The sequence below is a fragment of the Protomyctophum parallelum genome (genome assembly GCF_964188405.1).
Source record: "Protomyctophum parallelum genome assembly, chromosome: 2".
NCBI lineage: Eukaryota > Metazoa > Chordata > Actinopteri > Myctophiformes > Myctophidae > Protomyctophum > Protomyctophum parallelum.
The window spans coordinates 25,376,532-25,385,479 of NC_139699.1; the positions used below are offsets into that span (position 1 = coordinate 25,376,532).

The 8,948-nt window shown below is 42.6% G+C and overlaps 1 long non-coding RNA gene across 2 annotated transcripts; it reads right to left on the reverse strand.

The window, feature by feature from the left end:
• Positions 1 to 7,449: 7,449 nt before the first annotated feature.
• On the reverse strand, positions 7,450 to 8,945 carry LOC310854910. Of its 2 annotated transcripts, XR_014568941.1 has the most exons (3): positions 8,555 to 8,945; positions 8,392 to 8,468; positions 7,450 to 8,262 (listed from the first exon to the last, which is right to left on the reverse strand). It is a non-coding gene; the product is annotated as an uncharacterized lncRNA (long non-coding RNA). The 2 variants fall into 2 exon arrangements; XR_014568940.1 differs by lacking the exon at positions 8,392 to 8,468 and having other exon boundaries at positions 7,450 to 8,228.
• Between the last annotated feature and the right edge of the window lie 3 nt (positions 8,946 to 8,948).

Consider the following 8,948-nt stretch of genomic DNA (forward strand, 5'->3'; position numbering starts at 1 on the left):
GAAATATAGTGCTTTCAAATTTGAGACTTTTAACATGGGGCTCAATGGCAGATTTTGGCTCGTCAAAAAATCACTTTCACCTAGAAACTCCATTCACACTTTTTATTATTCAGCTTACTGTGGAGACACATGCTGGAATGTTTTACTTTGAAATGTTTTGTAGTTTCTGAGTTATTTAACTTAAACGCCCAATGCATTCTCTATGGCAATAGCACAAACTTTGGCATGCTACTAGTCCTACATATACTTAAACCTACCAACCCCATTCTAGCCTACTTAGGTTCATCTTACGGTGGACATGTTTGCATGAAAAGGAATCTTTGAAAGGTGTCATAGTTTTAGAAATATAGTGCTTTCAAATTTGAGACTTTTAACATGGGGCTCAATGGCAGATTTTGGCTCGTCAAAAAATCACTTTCACCTAGAAACTCCATTCACACTTTTTATTATTCAGCTTACTGTGGAGACACATGCTGGAACATTTTACTTTGAAATGTTTTGTAGTTTCTGAGTTATTTAACTTAAACGCCCAATGCATTCTCTATGGCAATAGCACAAACTTTGGCATGCTACTAGTCCTACATACTTAAACCTACCAACCCCATTCTAGCCTACTTAGGTTCATCTTACGGTGGACATGTTTGCCTGAAAAGGAATCTTTGAAAGGTGTCATAGTTTTAGAAATATAGTGCTTTCAAATTTGAGACTTTTAACATGGGGCTCAATGGCTGATTTTGGCTCGTCAAAAAATCACTTTCACCTAGAAACTCCATTCACACTTTTTATTATTCAGCTTACTGTGGAGACACATGCTGGAACATTTTACTTTGAAATGTTTTGTAGTTTCTGAGTTATTTAACTTAAACGCCCAATGCATTCTCTATGGCAATAGCACAAACTTTGGCATGCTACTAGTCCTACATACTTAAACCTACCAACCCCATTCTAGCCTACTTAGGTTCATCTTACGGTGGACATGTTTGCCTGAAAAGGAATCTTTGAAAGGTGTCATAGTTTTAGAAATATAGTGCTTTCAAATTTGAGACTTTTAACATGGGGCTCAATGGCAGATTTTGGCTCGTCAAAAAATCACTTTCACCTAGAAACTCCATTCACACTTTTTATTATTCAGCTTACTGTGGAGACACATGCTGGAACATTTTACTTTGAAATGTTTTGTAGTTTCTGAGTTATTTAACTTAAACGCCCAATGCATTCTCTATGGCAATAGCACAAACTTTGGCATGCTACTAGTCCTACATACTTAAACCTACCAACCCCATTCTAGCCTACTTAGGTTCATCTTACGATGGACATGTTTGCCTGAAAAGGAATCTTTGAAAGGTGTCATAGTTTTAGAAATATAGTGCTTTCAAATTTGAGACTTTTAACATGGGGCTCAATGGCAGATTTTGGCACGTAAAAAACCCACTTTCACCTAGAAACTCCATTCACACTTTTTATTATTCAGCTTACTGTGGAGACACATGCTGGAACGTTTTACTTTGAAATGTTTTGTAGTTTCTGAGTTATTTAATTTAAACGCCCCATGCATTCTCTATAGCACAAACTTTGGCATGCTACTAGTCCTATACATACTTAAACCTACCAACCCCATTCTAGCCTACTTAGGTTCATCTTACGGTGGCAATAGCACAAACGTTGGCATGCTACTAGTCCTACATACATTTAACTTAAACGCCCAATGCATTCTCTATGTCAATAGCACAAACTTTGGCATGCTACTAGTCCTACATGCATTTAACTTAAACGCCCAATGCATTCTCTATGCAGCACAAACTTTGGCATACTATAGTCCTACATACAAAATTATGAAAAACGAGGATTAAAAAAAAATCTAAACGGCGTGCTATAGTATGCCGTACGATATGGGCTATAGCCCATGGTCCAAAATGATGAAAAACGAGGATAATTTTTTTTAATCAAGAATAAAAAAAAACGATGGGCTATAACCCATCGTTTTTATCATTTTTTTCAAATCCTCAACCCATCGTTTTTTTTTTCATTTTTTCATTTTTTCCAAATCCTCAAAAATGATGAAAAACTGCATGCTATTGTCGTATATGGACAATAATTTGTATACTATAATCATGCTATAATCAACTACACTCTGTGCTAAGTAAAATGTTGGAGTCTGTCTGTCTAGCTGAAAGCAGCCACAGTCGAGTACTCTGCATTGTGACAGTTAGTCTCAGAGGCCTGTCTTTGATATTTAAAGTCAAGGTGTCGTTGGCCTGTTCACATGCCTTTTGTTTAAGTCCAGATCCTGGGTCACACCTAAGGAAGTTAGCATGCTATTGTCTCAACAAAAGGTCACTTGATTATGTATGCATCTGCGATTCCTATGTATGTAAAATCAACCAACACCCAGAAACCACTGTTTGATGTAAAACTGCATATAATCTGATGTTGTGGAGGAAATAGGGGGCTGATGGCAGGCTGACCATCTAGGTGGTCAGTCTGTGGTGTGCTGCCGTGGCACACAGCTCATGGGCTGCGGGAAGCGATGCTATGCTGTATTGGTTTTTGCCTTCAATCGATCTTCAGTTCACATCTCTGCCTGCGTGTTTCTTCATCGTCTGAGCGTCTGAGGCTTTGATGCCTGGTACTCTTCCTTTTTGTATGCCCATAACATTTTAAAACAATTATAAACAATATCAAACTCAAAAGTTGAGTAGATATATAACTCTATGGACATCACTGACAATTCCTTGGGCATGTTACGGATTTAAGGCGAGACACCCCAGGTGAATAGGGAAAAAAAGTTAACTAATAGCTATCACAATGAAACTTCTCCAGTTGATTACTTACATTAACTTGTCTCTGCTGTTGAGGAAACCCCCAGCTCAGCTGCTGTTTATAACATTGCGCAAGTGCGGGTCCACTGATTAAAAAAGGTCACCTACCCGTTGCGTCGCGTTCCGCCCGTACCCGTACCCGTTAACTTATAAAGGTATATATACCCGCCCGTTCCCACCGTCAAACACGGGTACCCGTGGGGAATCATGGGTATCCGACCCGTTGCAGGACTCACGCACAAGCGCACGCACTTATTATTTTAGGAATTTTTTATTTTATCCCGAATGCATACATATATTTGTTAAATATATGTTTTATATATGTTGGATTCAGATTAAACAAGCCAATTCTAGGTACCCTGACCTCCTACATACTTACACCTAGAAAGTAGAAACCCCTTTGAAACTTTAAAAACTGAATTTTTTCAAATCCTCAAAAATGAGGAAAAACGGCATGCCGTCCAAGGCCATGGACTATAGCAGGGGTTCTCAACGTTTTGGCCGGGGACCCCCGGAAATGCTTTGGTAATGTCTCGGGACCCCCGCCCCGCCCGACCCCCAATATAAATTGACTGCTACAATAACCTTAATAAATACTGAAACCAGATATAATCATTAGGGAAGGTGTATGCATGTACTATGTGTACTTATATGTAAACTCTTCATTTCCACTTTACAGCCATTCAGTTACAATATATATATATATATATATATTATTGTTTTTTTGAAAATCATTTGGAGACCCTCCAAAATAATTTGGCGACCCCCCGAGGGGTCGCGACCCACGGGTTGAGAACCCCTGCCTTAGAGATAGGGTCATAAGTTCAGTCACTCGAGAGAGACTCGGGGTAGAGTCGCTGCTTCTTCGCCTGCAAAGGAGCCAGCTTAGGTGGTTCGGACATCTGGTTATGTTGCCTCTCGGGCGTCTCCCAGGGAGGTCCTCGAGGCATGTCCCACTGGGAGGAGGTGCAGTTGGAAACACATCGACTCACTGGCCTTGGAACGTCTCGGGATCCCCCAGGAGGAAGTCACTAATGTTGCTCTGGAGAGGGGAGTCTGGAGCTCTCTGGTGGAGCCGTTGCCCCTGCAACCCGACTACGGGTAAGCGGTTGAAGATGGGTAAAGATCTACGAGATGACAGTGTTCGTTCAGTGATGCATGCAGCGTGTTATTGTATATATAACACAAAACCAGTCACATGACGTCTCATGTTGTCATTTAGTGCCGTAATATGATTAATTTCAAAAGCCATGCATTAAAGGGCTAGCACCCTTCAAAAAGGAGGGAGCCAAGGATAGACCCCTGGGGGACGGTAACGGGTTCCGTTGCCCATAATCCATCTTGCTCTCGCCGACCTAACCTTAAGGTTAGGAATAAGTTGGTAAAAGGGCGACTTCGAATTCGTTGGTATTCTGAGGGACTATAGGCTACAGTGGCTGGTTGAGTCCCTACAATGAAGACAAGGTTTATTTTTCACTTATGCAAGTATGAGCAGCGAAACCTTGGTGTTGGTGTGACATGGTCCTCAAGACTGTGCTGCAACAGCAAAACAATATACAAGATAAAACTAAATATAGAGTAAGAAAATACTCTATATTTGCATATTCATATGCAAATAAGGTTAAAAATGAGTTGAGAAGAACAGTAGGCCAGCTGAACTTTTCACAGAAAAACAGAAACTCATGCAATTGTCTGTCTTGGTGTGTCCTGAATGGGGAGCCTGTATTTCAGCTGGAGGGGCCACTGAACTACAGGAATTAATGGAAAGTCACAGGTAAACAATGGTTCAAAATAAAATTTAAATAAAAAAAACATAGGTTCTCCTTTAAGATAACGTGTTCCACATAACTTCTGCTGCAGAGAGCTAATCCACTGCTCGTCATTGCCAGAGGTCCCTTAATGGACACGTGCAGTACGTAAGGGGTCTGTAATTCTGAGTCTACAAATGGACCCGGGCCGTAAGGGACCATAATTATATAACTATTGAATAGTTCTACATTGTGGTAGTAATCATTGCTGTATTGTTTGTCCAATATCAAGAGTCTCCCTGTCTCTCCAACTGTTTAGTAAACAGAAAATATATTTTCAATCTTATCCTATCAGGAGAGAGTTCAGTTAAGTGAACACTGAGGTTGGGGTACCAGAGATGAAATGGTATCAAATGGGGAATCCCCATGGCCTAATGCATATCAAACTGGGAGACCTTCAAGCCGCTATGGGAGAGAACGGATCCAGTTCCAGAATGAGAATGAGTACTTTTCCGTAGCAGCTTGTTTATGATCTGCATCCCTCCTCTCCTCCTCCTCCATCCTGGTCTGGTTCAGTTCCTCCCAGGCCTTCTGGACCTCATGTCTTTTTCTTCTTTTCAGCATGTAAGAGTAACCCAACACAAGTGCTGCTGCTGCCAACGCCGTGACACCAACAGCAACCTCTTTCTGCGTAAACATGACTAAAAACAAAGCTTACATGTGTGACTAGAATATGCTGGGTTGACACGGCCATTTATACACTTGGAAGCGGTGTCTTCTCCTGTCATCATGATGAGGACACGATGAGTCAGCCATGACCATAATAGTGTCACCATCTTGACTACCAGTCTCTGTGTGTAACCCTGTTGACTGCCAGCAACAGACAGAAGCCGGGGAGCCCGCTGGCCTAGTGGTCCAGGCGCATGCCTGACAGTACGTCACTGGCCTGACAGTACGTCACAGGTTCAAGTGCTGTTCATGACGACCTTTGCTGCGTGTAACGTAACTAAGGTACGCTTCAAGGTAGGTATAAGGTCAATAACGGGTCTAAAGGATTTAGAACAGCAGTTGTAATAGACATTAGTTAGTAGCAGTACTTGCGCGCTCTGCTTGCGCACAAGTAGGCCATGTACATATGGCCTACTTGTGTGCAAGTTGCACCTCGACAGAGTGCATTTCTAGTTTAAATTAAAGTGAGGAAGATTGAGTGTGCTTAGGTAACGTGTGTGCGTGACCAACAAAGCTATGACAAAACATTATATGGTTACTACTGTGGGGGGGCAGTGTTGCCCTGGACCCCGGGAAGATAGGTCCAAATTGAATAAATATAGCTGCAAGGAGCTATAAGACGGGGTCAAGCCCAAAAAGAAAAAAGCTATACCCAATATACACAATGAGCTATACCAGTAAGACGCCCTGAGGTCAGGTATGGGCACGCATCCGCCTGGGTGACGGCAGACTGCTGGGCGAGCGCTGGTGCTTTGGGGTGGGGAGTCAGATCAACACACAGAATGAATTATGTATGGAGTGTGTCTTGACTGTACAGGGTTTGATGAGGTCAGATCAACATAATGGAATGTCAGAACAGGTCAGCTCCACATATGGAGATCTAAGGGTGTCTTGAGTGTACAGGGTCTGTGAGACTGGCGGTGGCGCCGCTGGTGCTCGTCGGCAGTCTCCTCCATGAGTGTGGAGGTCGCGCTGCTGGGGTAGATCGGTGCGTGCACACATCCGACTGGGTGGCGAGTGCTGTTGCTTTGGCATGGGATCAACTTTGACCAAAAGAAATGCACAATGAATATGGCCAGGGTTCATGGCTTAGAGTATATATGAATATAGACGGCACCCGGAGGAAATTCTGAGGTCGAAATGGACATAGTGGCCGAATTTGGTATTGCAGCGTGGGCCCAAACACATGAACGCGCTGGTCCGTTGACTATCATTGTGCACATTCATGATGACACGTGAACGCTGTTTCATACGTGAACGCACGTGAACGCGTGCAATGATAGTCAACGGCAGCGCGTTCATGTGTTTGGGCCCATTCTATCCCAGAATGCACTCTGTTCCTACTCGGAAGGAGGAGTGAAATTGACTCATACGCTTTAGAGCAACTTAATGCAAGTGGATGGGAGAACTCGGGTGCCGTCTCTATTCATATATACTCTAAGGTTCATGGCCATTGATGAAATTCACTGCTGGACTTTATGGCCACACTACACATACAGCCTACCTTTTGAGATATTCAGGAAAAACAATGTGCTTTTGTCACAACATGATTTATTAGCTTAAGAATGTCCACTTAAATTGCAAGATTTGCAACATTACCAAAATCAAACATAGGCAGAACAACAGTCTGCTATCAAGACAAGACTTTGCACACCAGTGCACACCACAGAATGCTGCATGATTGACCAATCTACCCTGATCCAGAAAGGCTTGAGAACCACTGGTTTAGAACACAACAGATTCACATCTGTGTATTTGATATGAAGTGCGGAGTGGGGGACCTCTTACTGAAGATCTGCACATGAGGCCTGACTTCAGTCAATCTGCTGTGAACATAAACACACTACGAGGACATCATTTTACAGTAGTGTATGTATAGTAGATACAGTAAAATGTCAAAGATATTCAATACAAATGAGCAGGAAAGCATATGCACCACATAAATATAATACGAAAGTAATTTCTTAAAAAATAAATGTCTTCTATAACATACATTTAAACACCAGGCTTGTCTGGGGAAAACAAAACAATGCTCGGTGACTGTACAATACAAACTACACACCTAAAGTGCTACTTCAAAGTACTGAAATGAGCCATGAAATGACAAGCTTACACGGTACAGCAACTACAACAAAAGCTTATCAAAGGGTGTAAAACGGTAGCTTTCATTACACCATCTAAAAAGTGTATGGTGGTCATTTCAGTGCAACGGCCAAAATATACCAGATAATTGCCCTTGGTACCTGGGTCAGGGTTTTTTCAGAGGGCCATTCTGACTTCGATAAAGTGAGTGAACGGCTGAAACTTGATACACATAGTGCTGAATTATTAAAATGGCATGAATTTAATTGACACAACTTTAATTTAAATTGACTTCACTCTGTGTACTCTGTTACATTGTCACACCTCAATGCATTATACATTTGGCCAGTTGTCTTATATGCCCCACTTAATAGATCACTGATGAGACACCATTAATGCAATTAATAAATATGGACTCAAAGCAGACTGTTTCACATTCTTCTTCATCAACGAAGATGTGTCATCTTGCACTAGTTATAAACAATAACATTTGTTATTTACATTTTGAGTTTACAGTTGCCTGCATCGGTGGAATATTTGGAATCGAGTGAAATCAATTTGCCTCAAAGTCTGCTGCCTTTTATAATTTCAATAGCGGGGGGGGGGGGTCACTTTGTTTTCCTCCCTGAGGAAGTGGTGGGCTGGACTGAGATGGTCCAGGGGCCAGGTCTGGGCCCCAGGCCATACGTTGCCCATGTGTGGTCCAGGGGCCAGGTCTGGGCCCCAGGCCATACGTTGCCCATGTGTGGTCTATCCTCATCTTATCACCAGGACATTAAAAGCTAAAGCTCCTGGCTGTAGATACAGGCACCAGTCCTAAAGCTCCTGGCTGTAGATACAGGCACCAGTCCTAAAGCTCCTGGCTGTAGACACAGGCACCAGTCCTAAAGCTCATGGCTGTAGATACAGGCACCAGGACATTAAAACCTAAAGCTCCTGGTTGTAGATACAGGCACCAGGACATTAAAACCTAAAGCTCATGGCTGTAGACACAGGCACCAGGACATTAAAACCTAAAGCTCATGGCTGTAGACACAGGCACCAGTCCTAAAGCTCATGGCTGTAGATACAGGCACCAGGACATTAAAACCTAAAGCTCATGGCTGTAGACACAGGCACCAGGACATTAAAACCTAAAGCTCCTGGCTATAGACACAGGCACCAGGACATTAAAACCTAAAGCTCCTGGCTATAGACACAGGCACCAGTCCTAAAGCTCCTGGCTGTAGATACAGGCACCAGTCCTGTACTACCAGTTCCTGAGTGATATGGAGGATGTAATCCAGAACATAACTATTCAACAATTCTGAGCCACAGTTTTATCCTACCAGCCTATACAGGAGGACCAGAGGGAATGGTGTTTGCTACTAGGGATGAGATGATATTTCATGTCACAATTATTGTGGCTAAAGTGAATTAATTTGCGATTAACGATAATATCGCCTTTACTGCTAGAATTGTTTCAGTCTGGAGTCCCTTCCCTGCCACTGGATTCAGCCAGGACTTATTTTGAAGACCCCAAAATGAACCGGAAGCTAAAACCGACTAAAGCTAACTTGGCTACCGACCT